The sequence below is a fragment of the Phalacrocorax carbo genome, chromosome 22, assembly GCF_963921805.1.
Source record: "Phalacrocorax carbo chromosome 22, bPhaCar2.1, whole genome shotgun sequence".
In the NCBI taxonomy this organism is placed as follows: Eukaryota; Metazoa; Chordata; class Aves; order Suliformes; family Phalacrocoracidae; genus Phalacrocorax; species Phalacrocorax carbo.
The window spans coordinates 6,068,167-6,089,332 of NC_087534.1; positions in this window are offsets into that span (position 1 = coordinate 6,068,167).

Sequence of the window (21,166 nt, forward strand, 5' to 3'; positions counted from 1 at the left end):
ACCTCAGCACAGGAGAGTGTGCAGCTTATGAGAGAGATGTCTACATTAAGGACACTTCCCCTAGAAGACCTGCACATTTTTCACAGTAACTTACAAATCTCTTGCCCATGGAGTTAATGTTCACACACCCACTGTAATACCAACGTCATCTTTGATACTCTTTATTGAGAGAGCGGTTGGCACCATGATCTTTGCAGCAGGCCACGCATGACATCAGGCTGCGGCAACAAAGGGAGTGATGGCAGAAGAAACGAATAAAATATTACACTGCTATATTACAGGCTATGAAAATTACCCTCATCCTGCCAGAGCGTACCCAATGGAGGATATTTTCTCTTTCTTTTTGGCAGCCTTTATTTCTTGCTGGTCCACAGTTTCCTTTGTCCGATTAGGACTGCAAATGCAGTCATTTAAATGAAGGATTCATGCAGCTTGCATCTGCTAAGTATCTTCCCATTAACCAGATGACACTTCTGCTTTGCATAAGGCAGGAATTCCTTTATCTGGCATGATTAAGGGAAGCAGCACTTTCAAGATGCACCTATAAATTCTTGCATTCATTTAAGTCACAAAGAGCGTTAGCACAATGGGCAGATTGTGTCTAAGGCTGGGAAAATAAAACTGCCACATGATATTGATTTAAGTGTCATCTGACCATCCGCACAGTTCAAAAACCAGAGTATATCTGTGTTAGCACAGCCATCGATAAATACAAGAATTAAGGAGACGGTGTGAAGGAGAGGAGAAAGAACAGTTGACAACATTAGATACTTAAATCCACTATCTTTTGGCCTGGGGAAACTAAAATAGGCGTGTAGTCCAGTTGGCCTTGATTGATGATGCCGCCCAAACCCATGCCTCTTTCACAGACTTGTTCATTCCATCTCTATCTCCTCAATCAGAAGACTGAGTGTCGTACCAACGTCTGAGAATGAGCCCAGGCGTGCATCTGGCGCCAGCAGGCACCGGCTGCCTTATCTCTGCCACGTACAGAAGCTGAGTGCTCATAAACACACACCGGTCAGCAACCTGCTCCTGAGCCTGGCAACAACAGCGAGGCCACAAGATCGGAGCTAATGCTCTGAAGAAGCAGATTGTGAGTTTTTGCCTGGCCAAAATGAGGAACAGGAGACTAAAAGGAGGATGTAGTTCTCTGTGTCATCAGCTCAGGCAGGTTTTGGTGCTTTAACTGAGGCTGCAGTCCAGGAGCCCCGTGATCGCTCGCCTTTCTTTTTGTATTGCTGAGTTTCTAGCCTTTGTGGCTGCACAGAATAAAACCTGCATGAGACCTAAGGAGAAGAGACCAAATTCTCCTCCTGGAGAAGCAGGTGGAGGTTCAACTACATTTCCTTTGTGTACTTGATGCATGGATCAAGACAAAACAGGTCCAAACAACCTACGCTCCAAGGCCCAGAGCTGGGCTCTGGCGGTTCTCTGCTAAAGGCTGGCTCCTGGTTTTACGCTTGCATTTATGACTGATGGAGACTCTTGGACAGCACCACACACACCACGGCAGTTTTCTGGCCTGAGAGTCCAGGCTGGTTTCTGGTCACAGGCAACTCATTTAGGATATACTTCCTACCTGAGAGAACTTTCCAGCCCAACTAAGGCTGCCTACATTTATGCAAGGACAAAGTGGAAAGAAAAATAGAAAAGAAACAGAACAGGAGAATTAAAAGCACTGAACTCCAGGCAGTATTCTCTTATTTTATAATCAATGCCACCACCTCCAATTTTCTGTATTGTGCTGTAATTTCCCTTAATGCCTTGGTTCTAATAATTTTGCATAATTTGAAATATTGTTTCTTTGGGCAAATGCAAAAGGCTCTGCAGGGTATCTTTGGTTTTGGGCGTTCCCCCTTTCCCCAGAATGTTTTTATGAAAATTATGCCTCTACGGTAGCATCCTTTACTTAAACAAAAAAGGAGGGAGGAGCATTACAGGATCAGCCATGATGCTTATTACAGAAAGATAATGTGAGCAGAGCCATTTAGCAATTTACTTTTTAACTAAGGGTTACACTAAATAGTTTCATTGTGACGCACAGGGAAGCGCTTGCTGTACCAATCGCACACCTCCCCACCTGCTCTCCCGCGGATGCTGGCACTGAGGTTTTTTCCAGTCATTTATCCCAGCTAAAGCAAAGCCCTCTAAGAACAGCCACCCATCATGTCAAGTGAAATGCTCTATTTGAAACACAGTAGAGTGCTATAATTAAAAATGTTGCAATTGCATTCTAGCCTCTGAGAAGTCATCCATGCCCTACACTGCAGTCCAAATGTTAAAGATGCTTTCCCCAGACATGGATGGAAATTTCACAAAATTGCCTTTCAGAGGATGCACGCACGGTGGATTTCACCCCCAAGGAACTCATGATAGCAAAAAATGTGTGATGCTTTGCACTTACACTATCACCTTTCATCAGAGGATCTTGAAGTACTTTGTAAATGCTAACAGAGTGAGCTCCACAGTATTGTGTCTTCAGGAAGATTTCAATATATCAATTCCAACCAATTTTTTAGTAAAGTCTTTAACGCCACCGTGATTCTGTTCCCCTGGGATGTCACTTCATTCTGCTCCAAGAAGGTCGAGGAGGGGTGAAACAGACTCCGGCAGATTGCTCAAGGACTTTCCAGACACTAGGGAAGAAACTTTGCACTCCAGTCTTGCATTGCCTCTAATGCAGATGGGATTGAAGGCAACTGGTAAAATTACGACCAAGGACAGGCCTTCTACAACCTGCTGCTTAAAAACAGATTTACCAGCTGCCCCAGGGATGCGCTGGGGCCGCATACTCTGCTCTGAAACCCTGAGCTGCTCAATTCCCAAAGCAGAAGGAAGCACCTCCACAAAACCAACGGTCTCTCAGAGCTGATGTGGAAGAGCCCTGGAGGTCAAAGCTGCACAGTTTGTATCATAGGTCAGAACTCACCGCTGCAAAGTGTGGGAGCTGGGGAAGAGTGCTCCTCCCGTGAAACGGCAGGCACCCCGCTATCCTCGGTCTTCCACACCGCCAGCCGTGAGAGAAGGGCTTTCTCTCTCACCTGCACTGAGGTGTCACTTCAGCTGTTCAGGAGATGGCATCTCTCCATGCATCTCCATCATGTCGAGGGCCCCCCTAGAACTTACAGCTGAATGCCTAATACTGCCCCTCCCTTATGCCTTTGCATTAAGAGTGTTTTTTCCTCATTTTACAAGTTTGGGAACAGCCACAGAAATCACGGAGTCCTAGAGAATCAGATCTCCCTCCTTTTCATCTTCTGGGGAATGGTTTCTTCCCCACATCTCTCCAATAATTTTTTTTAAGTGTAAACAAAATGCTTAGAAAGGATAAAAATCCCACAGGACTGAACCAAACCAGGGCACCGACCAGCCTGGCTTTCATTTTGGCTGTGGATAAACTCCAACCTCATTTCTTATCTTGAAAGTTGCAGTAATCCACCTCAGAAGCCAAACCTTCACCTGGTGTAAAACACTGAAAGCAAGGCACTCTGCGGATTTACACCAGCTTTGCTGGAACCCACCACAGACATTAGGTAATTGCGCTGAGAAGTGAATCAAAAAATGCCTTTTTTTTTTTTTTTTTTGCTGACAACTTTAAAATCATGCTTTTCATGTGTGAAATGAAAGATTTGTGTAATTGCTCATCCTTTGAACTCCAGTTTATTAAAACTGTGACATGCACATTAAAATGAGATTATATATAAAGGGAGGAGAAACACATAGTAAGTAATTGCCACATAATGCAGTGGCTTGGGAAGAGAAACAGCATACGTTTGCTGCCAGTGCTAATGAATAGGCTATCCTGAGTTGTGATAGAAGTTCCTCTAAGGGGCAAAGGTGAAGAAAGAAGTAGAATTTCCTTCGTGTTTGATTCCTGTATCATCCCCCGACAACACTGTCTCTGCAAGAGAAGCCAGAGCCCAGACCTGACCCCACATTCCTGTGGCTGTTTAGTCCAGCTGGTCCATAGTTACGAGACCAGAGTCACATCTCAGGCTTCTGCACGGAACTGGACGCACCAGGGAACCAATCTAAGAAGCTTCAACATCACTGATACAAATTCAGGAGTAGATGCAACTTGCCAGGGTAGCCTTCAGACTTCATACAGGATAGTGTAACTGCTACCTTTTACATTCACCTCTATTTTTTGGAAAAAACAGCTTCAGGAAAATGGAATGCCTCTGTCACTTGGACCAACTGAGAGAGAAGTTACATGAGACCAGATCATTCCTGGCTGCTACACCACGGACGCTGGAAGTGACCTTCACCGCTGAAAACCCTGGAAGAACTGACTGCTGGGGGAGGTAACAGGGCAGGCTTGTTTCCCTGCGTGTACTGTTGTGTGTGCACTCCCCCATGCCTCCATCGCTGGTCAGCAGCCAGAGGCAGAATACGAACTAGAAAGACCTTTGATCTGACCCAATATTTTGATTTTTGCCCATCTGAGAAGCTAAAAAACACTGTAACTTAGTTTCCTGCAGCATCCCATGGCTGTGATAACTCTACCAGGTTAAATCTTCTTACATTCATTTTGAATTCAGCTCCAGAATGCTGAGAAGCAATATTTGTTCTTGCTGTGACTTTACTGTCCAGGAACTGCAAAGTCAAAATCCCTATCATCAAAACCAATGAAAAAATCAGCTTTAAAGTAGTTGAGAGATCATCTTTCTGAGAGATGCAAATGTTGTAGAACATATAATTTGCGACAGTTGTATCCCAAAGATAGACCAGAAAAAAAGGAGACTGAAGAGACTGACAAGCCACCCCTTCCTTCAACTCATCCACCCCAGGGAGATCTCAGCCTTTCTTCTACCTTAATAGCATCTAGTGAAATGCACTTGCTCTGGCATCAAAGTGGGACCATGAAACAACTATTTAACTCTCCTAAAACCTAGGCAGACAGCTGCTCTATAGACAGCCGCACCAAGCACAGGAGATGTCCTCACCAGCACATCTCTTCTAGTCTTTTTTCTAGCCTACCAGTGAAACTCTGCTAGCAACTGTTCTCAGAGCTGCCTGAGTCAAAACAAGGCATGTCAGCAAGGCGTTGAAGCTGGGAAGCCCATGTACAAAAGGGCTGCAGCTGCCAGCAGGAGTGTGCCTGCGAGCAGACCGGTGGGAGATCAGGAGCTGGAGGGTGGTGAAGGGCAAGGACCACTGCTCCAGGTACAGCTGAGTCTGGAAGGAGCTCTCTGCCTGCCTGCAGCCTCCAGGTCCTACAACCTAACAGTGAGAAGGGAATCACTACTCCTGACTAAATGATAGTTTGTAGGCTCCCTTTAGAGGCAATGGAGAGAGACTAATTCTTTTAGAGGCTGAATCATCTTGTTCCTCCAAGGAGACCACACTTCTTTTTCCCCATTGCTTTCAGAATATCCCCACAGCTTGCTCTGCCCAGCTGCCTAACCCCTACACCCACAGAGCCAGTGCTGGTGGTGATGGAAATAAACCTTACAGTGTTTGTTCCTTCACTACAGTCCCTCAAGCTTCGGTTCTCACATATGATCCCAGCCCCACATCACCCGGCCACAGAGCCGCTTACATACTAGCTGATTAGAAGTAAAAAAGGAGAAAGGAAAATTGGTATAAGAAAAACAAAAATTGACAGCGTTTTTTGAGATTTGTCGTCTTTCCTGAAGTGACTGTCAGTGTTAAGAACATTTTTTACAGTGCTTGTGAAGTATCAGATGGGAACGGTGGTGACTGCTGCTCAGGATAGAGTCATTCAAATAGATTCAGGCCATTTCGCCTGTCATCCTAATTATTGCTGTAATAGAATGGGATGCAGGGAGAAAAAGTAAAAAAAAAAAAAGGCTAAACTGACAAGCCCTTTCTTTCAGTTCTAAGTCCCTCAAAATCCCAGCTCTCTGGATTTACATGGTTTATTAACAGCGTGTCCTACAAAGTGGAACAAAAGTACTAACCATTCAGGATAAATCCTCATGCCGAGCTGGCTGTGATGAAGCCCCTGCGTTGCCTCTGAGCATCAGCATGGTGACAGGCCACCCAGCACACTTGGCAGGAGCCGGGGAGAAAAACCCCTCCAAGAGGCAGAACGGTTTGCAGCCATTTAGCATGGGGCGCTTCTAAGCCTACTGAGACATCGCTACCTCCTTGCCCCGTGTACAGACTGAAAGAGGTAGGGAGAAGCTACAGGGCTGTTCTGGGATGGCCCTGCAGAGGCACCGCAAAGTGCTAACGATGGCGGGGGGGAGAGGTGCTGGTGCAGATTAAAGGCTCTTCATCCCCACTTTTCCCAGGCTTTACTAACTTACACGCACGCCTGCGATACTGTGGTCCCATGGCCACCGGAGTATAATGAACCCCTTCTCGGATTTAGCCCCAGGTGAATTGTGCTAGTTCCCGTAGGAAGGGGTGGGTGAGATCTGAATCTCAGACATCCATATGCAGGGCCAAGCCTGAGCATGTGGCTCAGCTGGTCCCTGCTCCCAGCACACGGTGTGACGTCCTGTCAGCGCAGCATCCAACACAGCAGGGCCCCTGCCTCATGTGCACCCTCGAGCCCCTATCAGAACATAAATAATAAAGATTGTGTTGCTACAGAAGTATAAAATAGTCACAAAGACATGATTATCCCATAAAAAGGAAGGGAGATTCAATGAAATGCTGTTTCACACACCATGAGCTTGCCCTTTCCGACTCCTTTGGATATAGTAACCCAATCATGCGGGGTAGACAGCAATATTGCAAAGGCCCGAAGGTGCAAAGTTAATGCTTTCCTCAGCGGAGGAAGAATAGACAAGAGGGGGGTGGGGGGTGGGGGGGTGGGGGGAACGTCTGTGTCTGTAAATGCAAGAGTGAGCCCAAAAGGTTCCCAGAACAATAATCCTCCCAAGAGTCAAAAAGGTTTCACACAAAGATGAGATTCGGCTGAGAGATGCAGAGTTCAAACATTGCAGCAGATGGCAAATTAACCGAACCAGGCTCCTTCCCAAAAGCGTGTGTGTCCACGTACGTGTGTGTATGTATTTTGTGGGTGTCTCACCACCCCCATCTCCCGTGACACTGATCCTGCTGTGAACATTGTCCGGCCAGCAGAGCCCAGCCAAAACCATTTGGTGCCCGTGGAAGGTTTCCCATATAAATACATGGGCTTTGCTGTTGAGTAGTTTTCTTCAAGCAAGAGATGGCAGCCGTGGTGGGATGGAGAGCACACAGGCTGCTCTGGCACCCCTGTCTCATAAGCAGCAGCATGTGCCGCTTGAGATGGACCTAACTGGGCCTACAGCCTCAGATGTCCCCCAACTCCTAGTAAACTCATCCCAAGTGAGGCTGTTTTCAAACAGATGGCCTCGCTTTGCATCCGCATGCTGAAGTATCATTAAGGAAATTGGTCACAGACATCAGAACTGAACCCTTGGCTAATCTCAAATTGGCCTTCAGCGCCAGGCAAGCTGTCCCTGTAGGGCCAGAATGCCATGCAATGCGCAGAAATCCTGAGAAGGAAAAAGCAGAGCTTGTCAAAGTACCACTTTATTTAGCCCTCCTGCTATCAAAGTCTCCATTGTACTTGTGTTTAGTTTTTAATTTGTATGCTGACTTTACTGCACGCTTTGCTCCATGTGTGTATTGGCAAAGCTCCTGCCATGCAGTTATTAAACTCTGATACATGTGTAGGTGTATAATTGCAGAGAGGATTTTTTTTTAATAATGTATTTTGATCTATCTACAAATATAGAACGTAATTATCTGCAATTACCGCATGCTTATCTAAATAACTGTATATTATTCCCCCTCCCGCTGAAGAACACGAATGTCCTATTCATGGCACAGCTACAGTGATGCGAAGTTCACAACTGTGTGCTCCACACCACCAATTACAGAAAGGATGTTTACGCACCATTTAAGTGGAAAAGCAAACACACACACACACACACACACACACACACACACACACACACAAACACAGCTTCAGACAACATTACATCTAGAGCAGGGAGACTTTCAAGCCGTTGTATAAAGTTGAAGATGAACAAAATCATAGAGGACGGGCAGACTGGCAAGGGCAGAGCTCTTGACAAGTCCTGCAGCAGATGGGTTGTTTCGTTAAGAGGCCAAAACCTGATACTTAAGGCAATGGCTTAGTTTTCATCATTATGTTGAAAACTTGCTGGCTAACTCAGAGGACTATGCAGATTATCAATTATGGATAACAGAAATATCTGACTGATTTTCTCCCCAGACTGGATCAGCTATAGATCAATTTCCATTTTCAAATTCCTTCTGTTTAACTTTGCCCTCTTTTCACTCCCATTGTGCCTAAATGATGAGCTTTTAGAAACTAGGATACTTTCCATACCACGAGTAGTCTAAGGACAACAGATATCCAGTCCCTGATGATATCCTTCTGCTATTAGGAATGTGGGGGCAGAAGGGGCAATAATACCAGTTTAATTAGAAAGCCACTGATGAATTTCCAGCTGATGTTAACACAGATGATCTCTGGGGTCAATGAAAGCTGACCTATTGCATTCTCATAGGGCAAACACATGCCTGTGGCAAACTAGAGCCTAGCTTAAGGATGGGAGGGGTAAATTTATGCTTGCATCTGGCAGCGCTCTCCGTTTCCTATGATTCATTCACTCTTCTGAACCCCATTACCTGTCCAGCCCCATTTATCAGACATCTGTGTTTATTGTTGTTCTAGTGTACGGAAAGGTGAGGCAGTTTTAGCCCAGCTTTGACCAGGTCACAGCATCAGACTGAAATCTGACAATCACTTTAAGCTGATCTAATTCTGCACCAACTGCAAAACCATTTTTTTTCCTTTTCTTGTTTTTCAGCTGGCCTGTTCCCTGACTCACGGTGCTTAGTTAGTTCTACACAGCAGAAAAGCTAGGAACGCCAGGCCCAAGAAATGGCAGGCAAGGGAATTCAGATCAACTAAAATCACTTGCTAAATCCCAACCTGCCTTTCAGCAGCTGAGAATACAGAGAGAGAGCACTGCTTTAATGGAGGCTCCTCTGTGAGAGACTAGAATCTGGTTTCTACCGCTTGAAAGAATACCAGGACGTTGTCATGCAAGTGCCTAATTATGGGGGGAAAAACTGCTTCTGTCAGCACCCAAAGCCTCGCACAAGTACGTACTGGGCACTTATCAGCCGAGGTCACACCGAAGGCCGGGGTTCAGCCCAGGCAGCTCCCATCACCCTCTGGGTCGGAGCACCTCACTGCGCCTTCACTAGTTCAGCAGTGTAGCGCAACGGAACGTGCTCCTGGGCTCCTATCCTCGCTTTGCAATTCTAGCCTCAGCTCACAATTTCCTGGTTAGAAGTTCCTCCTTCGTTCCAGTACCAATCGATCAAAGATACAAAACCAAGGCCTTTGTTGTATCGGTGTCTCACGGAAGAGCCCTGACCTCTTTTTCATCCTCTCAAAATGAATACAGTGCAGAAACCAATACAGGCACACATATAAGCATACCTGCTGCGCCCTGTATCTTCACCCTTCAGAAATTAATGCCATTTACTAACCATATTCCACCAAGCAGAAGAATATGCTTCTTTCAACTGTCTTATGATGTGGCATTTCACAACTAGAAAAGCATGTGAAAGGGAAGGATACCCCAAAATATGTCCTAAACTTTTAAAAATCTGTTTCTCAGTGGCTTCACAATGTGGTATCATCTCTACATTTATCCAAGAAGTTCATGAACTTCTTCCCTTCACTATGGATTCTGATTCCCATCAGGTTGAAATACTGACAGTCTGGTGCATTCGAACAGCACCACTATCCGGAGTTGGATTCGAAAGTGATTATTTGAAATATAATTGACCATGACATCCGTATGACAAACCAGGTATGTGTGGTGAATGACGGAGGTGGCTCTGGAGGAGGCCCGTCCTTGCATTTGCATTCATAGGGACAGAAAGATCATTTTGTTCCTTGCAACAATTTACTGTTTCTTTGTTACCTTTCTAAACAATGCCCCGTCAAATAATGCATATTCTGTGCATCAGACTTATATATGTATACATTTCACACTTAATTCTTATTGCTGCTGTTACTTGCCAGAGATTTTCTTCTTCTTTAACCCTTTTGCCCTGAACATGGACTATTAAAAAAAGGCTTTGTAATTTTCCATGTCTTTTTATATAAATTGTTCTGAGAAGCAAAATCGTTGTTATTATGCCTGAAGTTTCTTCCCTTTTTTTTTTTTTTTTTTTTAAGAAAAAAATCTTTAACAATAGCAGTGAGGATGGAGAGAGGGCGAAATTACATTTCTCTGCAAAGTGGCTTTGGAATTTTAACACGATGATTTTCCAGGAGAAAAGCTTAAGGCATCATATCAAATGAATTTTGCCATCAGAGTAAGAGATCTGTCTTCAGGTGGGGAAAATATATTTTAATTTGACAGAGGGCTTCAAGGGACTTTGACAGAATTCATTTTGCTGGTAGATATGATCTAGGTATTAGACAAAAACACATTTCGTCATAAGAACACTGTTAGCTATTTGACATAATGCGTTTTGGACACAGCCGGGACTTGGTGGAAGTGACAGTCATTTTCTTGCCAATGAAGCACCGGATTATTGCTTCCAGTGAGAAAGACCCCAGTCCCCTGCTCAAACACAGGAAACAGTAACAGGATAGTCCTTTTAAACAGGGATGAATATTAGAATCACCAAATTTTTTTGACTCCCCCTTTGACTTTGCACACCGTCTTTGTTACTCCACACCGCAGGCCTCTGCCCTGGGGGTAGGTTTGGGGGAGATGGCTAGAGAGGGGTCTCAACCCTACCTCAACCCCCTGCTTAAAATGAAGGACACTTTTACATGCCATTTCTTCCCTGCGTGATGGGACACGTTGCTTCACTCTCTCTGCTCCAGTCAAGGATACAGACACTAACACAGCAGGGAGTAGGGATGCTCACTCCCAAGCTACTTGTTTTATCCAGTGACCATTCCATGCAAAAGGCAAAGTCTGGAGAGCAGAGATGAAACTGTAGGACTCCCTGTCTCTGGACTCACTGAGGGTACAACCACAGGGTTCCGTGGTGTCTCTCAGTCCCTCCAGGAATCGCTGCAAATCAGTGGTGAAGATTCAGCAGGGCGAAGAGCACTTGGGTTTGCAGTGAAATCCAGCCTCACGCTCAGCGCAGCCTCGTGCTCAGCGCAGGTACCACGTGAGGGAGGGTTTGAACCGTGTCAGGCCGAGATGGGAACGGAGTGTTTACCTCTGGCAATTGAAGCAATCACTGTAACCGCTCAGCTACGTTTATAATGAGAGAGCGGCTCAATTTCTGCCTTGGGTGTTCCGGAGAGAACAGCTTGGGCAGCTAGCGCTGGGTAAGGGATCGGCCCTCAGCAGCGCAGGTGGAATGAGGTGTCTGTTCCCAATAAGCTGTCCGCTCCCTGCTTTGTATGGAAACTTCCACTCACTCAGTCAAATCAGTTCCAGACAGATTTCTGCCTGCGCTCCATTTCTGCATGAGAATGGCTACCTCCTGCTAAAATGTGCTGAATTGTCAGGGAGGAGATGGGGGGTCAACACTCCTGTGCTTTCAACAAATGTTAGCTATTACAGAAACCTGAAATGAAAATTCCCCTTTCAGCTGGATCCATCCCTCAGTATAGCTGTCACTATACCTCCCTACGCACTCGGCTGATGTTTTCTTTGTTATTGTTCTCTGGTTTCATTTTTTCCTGTCTCTCATTTTTGTTTTCTTTTTTTTTTCCTCTCTTTTTGTGCTTTAAAGAACTCATCGAGTTAATTCTGTGCTTCTGCCTGGATTTCTTTTGGAGAGGGAATGATAGAGGTGTGGGTTCATTCGCTGAATCTTTTTAATAAACTTCTCTTTGGTTAGAGGAATGTGAGTGATAAATCACAGCCCCCATTGTCATGGGTTCTGACAGTACTGTGGAAATATTTTTAAACAAAGAAACCAAAAAATTACACATTTATCTAATGAATAAATCACCCTTTGTGCATAAACAGACTAGGCAGATCTTCACCATGGCAATGTGAGAATATTTACAGTATCTAGGCCAGAGAATAGCAATCTAATCAGTGAATCCTATGTACAGGATCCCCAAAGCATGAATGAGAATAGGAAATATTTCACAGGAAAACTCAATAGCATCACCATGACTTCATGATATTTCGTGCGTTTGGTCCAGGCCAGCTTTTGACAAAGCAAGATCTCTGGCATATTGAAACTTCCAAGCTGAAACTTGCAGTTGAGGTTTCACTATATACAATCCTGAATACTGCTGAAGTTTTGTGAGAAGCCCCTGGCAGCAAATCAGTGGCAGAACTGAGGGGTACCTCACTAGTAAAGAAAGTGACCCAGAAACGGAGCATCAATGACTGCGAGCCCTGAGGCCATTGGGTGGGGGGTGGTGGAAGATTCTTACATGACTTCAGGAAGAGGTGCCATCCAACAGTTTCCAGGTGCTGGTGATACCCAACTCTCCCGGAGGGGATGAACACAGATCTGCCACCAGCGCTGATCTACAGAGCCCTGCCAAAGTCAACAGGCACCAAGCTTAAGATATAGCCCACATAGCCTGAGCCTTCAGACAGGGCATGAGCGGTTACAGATGATACTCACCAAACCCAACGCTGCATGCACTGCAGAGGTGCCATCAACAGCAGTGAAGCTGTGCAGGTGTAACACCAATGGGGATATCCAACCCAGGCCTGGAGGAACATCTGTAAATGAAAAACTCATGGAAATTTGACATGCTAGAAGTTCAAGTTTCCTTCTGAGTGATGCTGAATGCTTCCATCTTCTTGTCAGGCTAGGTTTTCAGATGGGGTACATTCAGAATTTACATCAGCTCGATCTGGCCTATGAGCAGCATGTGCTCATCTTGGAGGAGGAGGAATTCAACATAACTGAGGAGTGGTGCCTTGGAGAACTGAGGGCAAAAGTCAAGAGGAGCTCCATTGGCTGCTGTGATTTCAACTGCTTAATAAAGAAAGAGGGCTGCAGCCATGGAGAGGAAGCAAAAACTAATGCAAATTTCATTTCCTCACTTGTCAGTAGCAAAGCAGGAAAAGAAAAGAGGTTGGCAAGGACTGAAGGAGGCTTAAGAGCAAAGGGTGAGGCACCGGCCCCCTTGTCTTTGGAAGATTAGCATGGCAGTTGGGCATCTGTTCAGCCTCGATGAAAAGGAGAGCTCAAGATCAATGTGCGTCCCATTATGCTGCTGAATTTCAATGCAGAAAATGCGTGAAATATGAAGTGAAAGTTCAAGCAACTGAGTGAGCCTTTTGAATGTATGTTGGGCAATAATTAGCTAATTAACAGTCTTTTGCTTGGCTGCAGTGGAATTCGTAATCAATTTCATATGGAATGTGCTATAATGAACCTGTAATGGGATTCTAAACACCCACCATCACTTGTTAGGCACAGATGAGTGTGCATGCAAAACCCAATGTGCTTTAAGCAGCATGGAGCAGATTTTCAGGCAGCATAAATTGGCAAGGCTCTAGTTACACCACCTGACCTTCTTTAACATGGTGGTGGTGGAAGGAGGTGGGCTCCTAAACTGACTTCCAGCAGCATGTCCTTGAGGCCAGCAGGACCTGTCTCCCCTGTGACCAGGGAACTCCACCAGTCCAGGTCAGGTTTGGTGAGAACAGACTGTCCCGGCCTCATTCCAGGTGACAGCACGTGGCTGTGAGTTCAAAGTGAGGGTAACCGTCTCCTTCAGCCCTGAGACGGACACCACTGCTCAGATCATGCAGACGTCACTGGAAGCCCAGGAGCCTCCAGAAGTAGTTGACACAGGGTTGAAGGGATGTAAATCTTCCTACCTACATTAAGCACCTCTTAATTCACTCAGGGATTCATTCTGTGAGGACTGAATTTGCCTTGATGGAGACTGTGGCAACAGCAGGAGTGACATACAGCTAAGAGGATACTTAAGGATTTTCTTGCTGATATTTTTTGAATGTGCTTTTCCTACCCCACAGCTCACCCTATTCAATGTTTCTCTCAGTTATGCCAATACAAGTGTTTATGGCACTGCAGTGCAAACAATCATTGCAACAATCTGCTTGAAATTCAGAATGGAGGTCCTGAGGGAACAAGAACACTTGCACTATTTTGCGATCCGGTTCGTAGGCAATCCTCTAGATAATTCCATCGGCACAAGTAAGCAAGGCTGAGGCCTGGGAGTGACAACTCTTACCCAGGAATGACACTTCTCCAAGGTGTTCTGCTGCTGGAGAAACTCAGCCTACAGTATCCTTCGACGACACCTATCGATGTGTTTATCTCTCTGCATTACGTTGATTGTAAGCACCGATTATTGTTTCCTTATAAATTGAAAAGACACGAATCAAAACAGAATACCAGACTGTAATATTAATGAATAGCAAATTGATCTATCTATATTTCCACCTCATGTTCATCATTGCTATGGCACCAATGGCAAAGTCATCGGTTATTTCTGTTGCTTCCCATCAGCCCCTGGCTTTTTAAGCAATGCCTTTGGGAACATTGCTACTGCTGCAGCCATCTGATTAATTAAAAAGAAAAAACAAAAGACAGTAACTTAATTCAGAGGTACAACAGCTTTAGCAGTAGAGTCTTATTATTTGTCTATTTTTTTAATTCAGTTCTTACAGCTACCCTTCATTTTCATATTAATGTGGCAGGATAACTTTTTTGTGTTAGCATGCCACTGGGACCACCATAATTAATGTATCTAATGTGAAAGTTTAAGGTTCATTAGGTTTTGAATTTAGGCAGGTTTTTAATCAAGCATGTTATAGCAAATCATTAAAAGCTAAACACAATTTGTAAAATACCGCAGTGCTGTTTAGCTGCAAGTTCGCTCGGGGCAGAGTAGGGGGGTCTGGGAAACACTTGGCACCTTTGAGATCTTCTGTCAAATCACCCAGGACAGTGGCAGGCAACACAAACTGATCTCCTTTGGCTGGGAATAGAAGCTGGGATGGGGTCGATTTTCCTAATAATAGTGGCAATTAAGAGGACAGCTGGGTTAAAGTCAGTTGTGGTAATGGTGATACCCTCTCCCTGCCATTAACACGTCACTCATCTGAGGAGAAGCAGGTCCTACGCAGAGTCAGGCCGTCACACGCTGTTAGTTATTGTACACGGGCATATCGAAGACCCACGTCAGCTCAGGTCCACGCTGTGAGGGGTGCTGTGCATTCGTAAACATCCTTGCACCAGGGAGGTTGCAATCTGAGCAGGCCAGAGAGGCTGAGTAGGGATTGCTGTCCCCACTTACACACTGGGAACGAAGCACAAAGCAACTTCAGGGAGCGGTCGGACACAATGCAATGCCCTCGGCAAGGTCAGGAAGTTACTAAGCTGAAGTTTTTGGATCATTTTTTCAAATATAAATGCCTGAAATTCCAAAGACAACCGCTTTAGGAACAGCTGTTCTAGATGAGCGTGGCACGGAGCGATAACTCTGCAAGAAGACTGTGATAGGAGACAAACCCAGGGCCCCTAAAATGGCAGGCTGTGCTGGGACAGCAGTAATACCAAAGACACAAACTGAGGTCTGCAACTGTGAAGAATTCTCTCCCTGAAAAAATTCATAGGCATGTGTGAACCCTTTCGTAGAGCCCTGATAACCCTGATAAAAAAGTCTTCCACACACCTCCCAATTCCAATTATCTCCTCTCTTTGTTCTGTGCATTGTTTTACTTAAGCTTCCTTTAAGCTTATAAGGGCTTTTTCTTCTTCTTTTCTTGTCCTTCTTTTTCCTTTCTTTAAATAAAAAAAGCACTTGGCAAGCAGGATTTCCCAAGCTTCAGCGGTTTCAACTGCAGTCCAAGCAATAAACTTAAGAACACAACGTGACTGAGACAGCTCAGCTGGGCAATGGCAAGAAAAAAGAAATGTTAGCAAGTGAGTGTCAATCAATTACAGACATGATTAATTAACTTTGAGTTACCCACTCCTAGACATTCTCCGAGTGATCTATTAGTGGAGGCTCCAGCCCTCAGGCACTTCTCTGTCTCCACGTTGGGCTTTAAGATGCTTGGAAAGAGGACCTGGTTATCAGAAGGGTGCCAGGAGGAGAAGTGGTGAAAATTAGTGTCCTCTGAATTTTAAAGGTGAGAGAAGGGCAAAGCCAAAGGGCCGGCTGGGAGCCCTGGGGCTAACATGCACACAGTCTGTCCTTCTGTGGGCTTCAGGCTGGCTACTAAGGCGCTTGCCACTGAAACTGCAGTGGAACTAGTGAGAATCAGCCTCTTGTGCACGTTCTCTCTCATCTTCGCAGGCTCAGGGGTGCTCCAGGCACTACGATTCAAGTGTACATGCTCATCCTACACAGGAGGTGTTCTGCAACTTCTGCAAACCTGCCTGTGAGAACTTATCTGATGACCTCCAGTGCCCGATTTTTGTCCTGCGTTCTTGTAAGTGTCCCCAATTCTGTGCTTTGATTCCTTAGGCAGTCTCTGTTGGCAGATGTTAAGTTTCACTCAAATAGGTTTTGCAACATTTGGTCTTAATTTTATCAAGTTGCTTTATTCTTCCCTGTCTCCTGCACATATTGTCATCCATCTGCTGAAACCTGGTTCATTTGGATTAGAGTGCAAGTTAAACTCTAAATCTGATTGCATCAGTCCCTTTTGCCGCCAGAATTTCTGGGACAATTAAACAGGCACAACAGATAACCTCGTCTTGTGCTGGACACTTTCAGTTTTAATGCTTAACATCAGCATTTGGTTTTAAAAGCAAGGTAATTATAATGGGTGGGTAATGCTTAACATCAGCATTTGGATTTTTATAAGCAGGATGATTTTAATGGGGCGTTTCTTCATTCTCCACCTACAGCACTTCATCTTTCAACAGAAGAATAAAAAATAAGAAATAAAAAGGAAACTTTTTAGCAAGCTCTACTTATAAGGAAAAGTCTTTTTTCCCCCATTGCTCCCTCCTTCCTGGTACCTCTTACTGGCCCTGCCAACCTCCTGGCTACACCTTTTTAATTGTGTTTCTTTCTTGTCCAGCTCTGAACCAAACATATTTGTCCATGGTTTTGTTAAATGGAATCTACAAAGGATCTTTCGGGAGCTGACCACCCAGATGACACTGATTAAGTATCTGATTTCATTAGTCCACTGAAGACCATAGCCCTGTTACGTGTTTCTTTAATGCCCCAAAAAGTTACAAAATGGGTTGAATCCCTAGCTTAGAAGTAAGTGCATCTGAACAAATTACATCCTGCTTCCAGGTTTCACCACTGCTCAGTAGAAAGACACTAACCGGCTGTGTGCACGTGGCTCTAACGCCGTATGACCACAAAGTGAAGCCATAAAGATGGTTTATATGACACCGTTTTACTGTGTTTGCAAGGAACTAGGAATGCACTATCAATTATTGGAAATCAAGCAGAGTGCGTTAAATTCTAACTGCTGTAACTTTTAAAATCATGCTTACTCAGTCTCTGTGATTATGCTACAGCCTTAGGAGAGTTAAAAACCAACTTTACAGTGTTTTGGAGCTTAATACTTCTGAAAATGGGATCATGTCCCATTACGTAATAAAAGTACATACTTTTCCCCAAAAGTTCACAGTCCAAGTCATTTTCACAGCTTCTGTTTTATTTTTCCCTGATGTAGATCACCATCAAATCTCAGCTTTTTGCAGAGTGCCATCACAAATGTCAATAAAGATTCCTTCCTCAGTCAGAAATTATACATTACATAGCTCCTTCTCCCCAGAGCATACACAGCACCTTGTTAAAAAAGTGAATTATAGGCAGTGATTTACAGTGCACTTTCACCATTTCTGACACTGTGTTGAGCATCTGTTCTTTGATGTGTACTTTAGTACTAAGGAAATTTAACTTTAACAGTCTCTGTAGCATTTCCAAGGACTTTTGCATTATGAAATAGGGGAGAATTCTGTAAACCTTGGCAATCTTCTTTTGATTAATTTCATTGCTTCAATATTTCTGAAAGATAAGTTTCTGGAAGGAAAAGATGTGGTTCATTATGGGGCACAGACCAGGCAGTAGGAATTATGTCATTTGTCCTGCCACAATGGTCGTTCCATCTCTAATTGCACAATATCAACCTAACTAATAATAAACCACTTTCTTTTCCTATGATACTGTGCGTACTTAACACTGGAACTCTTCACAGTCAGCCCAGAAAGGAAGATGAAAACACACAATGCTGGGAGCAGGGAAGAGAAAGACTTATGAATCTGAAGGTTATTTTTCTGCTCTCCTGTGGGACAAGACTAAAAGCCAGAATCAGAAGGAATAAAGCCCTAAAGAAACAGCTTTAAAAACATCTGACCCAAAGCGGCTACTTATTTTGTGAGTTGTTTGCTCCTTGCTGACACACTGGTCGGGATTGTGGCTGGAGCTCACCATGGTTTGTGTGATCTAATGTAACAGATAACGGCAAGTGGGACAGAAAGGGTGTCCCAGGAGCAAGGGGCAGCGCAGAAGAGCATCTAATGATCTAATCTATTTAGCTTCCCAGCCCGACACAGATGTGCCTTCCGTGAGTGACTTTTTATTGTTCATTACCTATTATCTTCTTCCCAGAGGGAGAGCTGCTTACAACAAAATACTTACAAAAGGCATTGGGTCTGAAAGATGTGCTGTGCTGCTGTGTCTGACTACCAGGACTACCAGGGGACAGGCTGAAGACGTCTTCCCAACAGCTAGGCCAAGGTCTTCAAAGGGACTTGGCCCTGAAGAGAGGTGATGATGTTACAAAAAACCTGAGTTCCTGCCTGAGCTCATTTCTCCCAGCAGTCCAGCCCCAACAGCAGGGTAATCTGTGAAAAGCAACCAGGTAAACCTCACCTCTCTGACCTATGAAGAAACCATGATCTCTACAGAACAAATACCAAAGCAAAGGTACATGAGAGAACCGCCTTGCTGAAAATGCAAGAAGTTAGAGAGCTCCTGGCTCCAGCACCAAATCTTTAACTGCAAAGACAGCTCTCCTGTGGGCATGCAGAGAGGTTAGAACTGCTCACAAATCATAGAATTGTTTAGGTTGGAAAAGACCTTTAAGATCATCAAGCCCAACCATTAATGCAACACTGCCAAGTCCACCACTAAACCATGTCCCTAAGTGCCACGTCTACATGTCTTTTGAGTATCCCCAGGGATGGTGACTCAGCCACCTCCCTGGGCAGCCTGTGCCAGTGCTTGACAGCCCTTTCAGTGAAGTAATGTTTCCTAATATCCAATTAGGAACCTCTCCTGGAGGCTCAAGGAAACTTGAGGCCATTTCCTCTTTTCCTATCACTCTTTACTTAGGAGAAGAGACCAACCTCCCCCTCACTCCAGCCCCTCTCAGGCAGCTGCAGAGAGCGAGAAGATCTCCCCTCAGCCTCCTCTTCTCCAGGCTAAACCCCACCAGCCCCCTCAGCCGCCCCCCAGCACACTTGTGCTCCAGACCCTGCCCCAGCCCTGCTGCCCTTCTCTGGACACGCTCCAGCCCCTCCAGGCCCTTCTTGTCCCGAGGGGCCCAAACCTGAGCCCAGCATTCGAGGTGGGGCCTCCCCAGGGCCGAGCACAGGGGCCCCATCCCTGCCCGGCTCCTGCTGGCCACACCAGTGCTGACACAAGCCCGGGGGCTGGTGGCCTCCTTGGCCCCCTGGGCACTGCTGGCTCATGCCCAGCCGGCTGTCAGCCAGCACCCCCAGGGCCTTCTCCGCCGGGCACTTCCCAGCCCCTCTGCCCCAGGCCTGGGGCGCTGCCTGGGGTTGGTGTGACCCAAGGGCAGGGCCCGGCACTGGGCCTTGTTAAACCTCACACAACTGGCCTCGGCCCATGGATCCAGCCTGTCCAGGTCCCTCTGCAGAGCCCTCCTGCCCTCCAGCAGATCGACACTACCACCCAACTTGGTGTCACCTGCAAACTCACTGAGGGCGCCCTCGATCCCCCCGTCCAGATCACTGAGAAAGATATTAACCAGAGCCGGCCCCGACACGGAGCCCTGGGGAGCCCCGCTCGGGACCAGCTGCCAGCCGGATTTAGCTCCATTCACCGCAAGTCTTTGGGCCCGGCCACCCAGCCAGACTTTTACCCCGTGAAGAGTACGTCCGTCCAAGCCATGAGTAGCCAGCTTCTCTAGGAAAATGCTGTGGGAAAGGCTGCCAAAGGCTTTACTAAAGTCCAGGTAGACAACATCCACAGCCTTTCCCGCATCCACTAAGCGGGACACCCGGTCATAGAAGGAGATCAGGTTGGTTAGGCAGGGCCTGCCGTTCATAAACCGACGCTGGCTGGGCCTGATCCCCTGGCTGCCCTGTACGTGCTGCGTGATGGCACTCAGGGTGAGCTGCTCCACAACCTTCCCCAGCACCGAGGTCAGGCCGACAGGGCAGGATTAGACTGGAGCTGGATTCAGTGTCCCTGTCATGTCATGGCAGGATTTCACCTCTTATACACCACAAATATTACAGCCAATTTTCCAGGTCTAGTTCTGAAACTGAAACTCTCTGGATTTTGAAGTGGGAAGAAAGATCCTGGCTCCCTTCTCTCCACCTTGCCACATTTCGCCACAGAACTTCATTTCTCACTCCCTTTAGAATCTTTTAGCTAGCTTTCCTACTTAAACAAATATAGACTGAGCATTATTTTCCTGTAGGGGTTATGAAATGCTTTATAAAATATGAATTGTCATGTACAATGGCATATGTCTTATGCAATTCAAATGCTTTTCACCCTCCTGGGCATAATTACTGGGAAGAATGAAAAAAGGTTCCTTGAAACCATGGAACAGTTTACACCCCAAGTCCCTCCTGGTGCAAATGAAAGCAATTTTATTACTGTTTCAGTTCTGATAAACATAGAGCAAATCAGACATCAATCAGCAAAAGCTTTGTTCTTCTATGAGATGATTCCAGAGTGACACTACCTTGGTAACGAGCCCCTGTGTGGCAGAAAGGAACTCAAGTTGACTATCAAACTCCTGGCATAGGAACAGGCACGCTGCACACCTCACAAACCTGACTCCGGTCTCCTGTCCCTCTTTCGCTTCTGAGTAGCATTGATTTGTGAAGTAAGGTGGACTCATCTGAGTTCATTCCTCTTGATCATTTTAGATCACCATGGGGCTGCAAGAACAAAATCTGACAAGCAAAACCTTCAGTCATTTATTTAAGTCTAGGCATGATCCTAAGTGGAGAAATAATCCGGTGGTTTCATATTAATCCTGCCAGTTCTGAA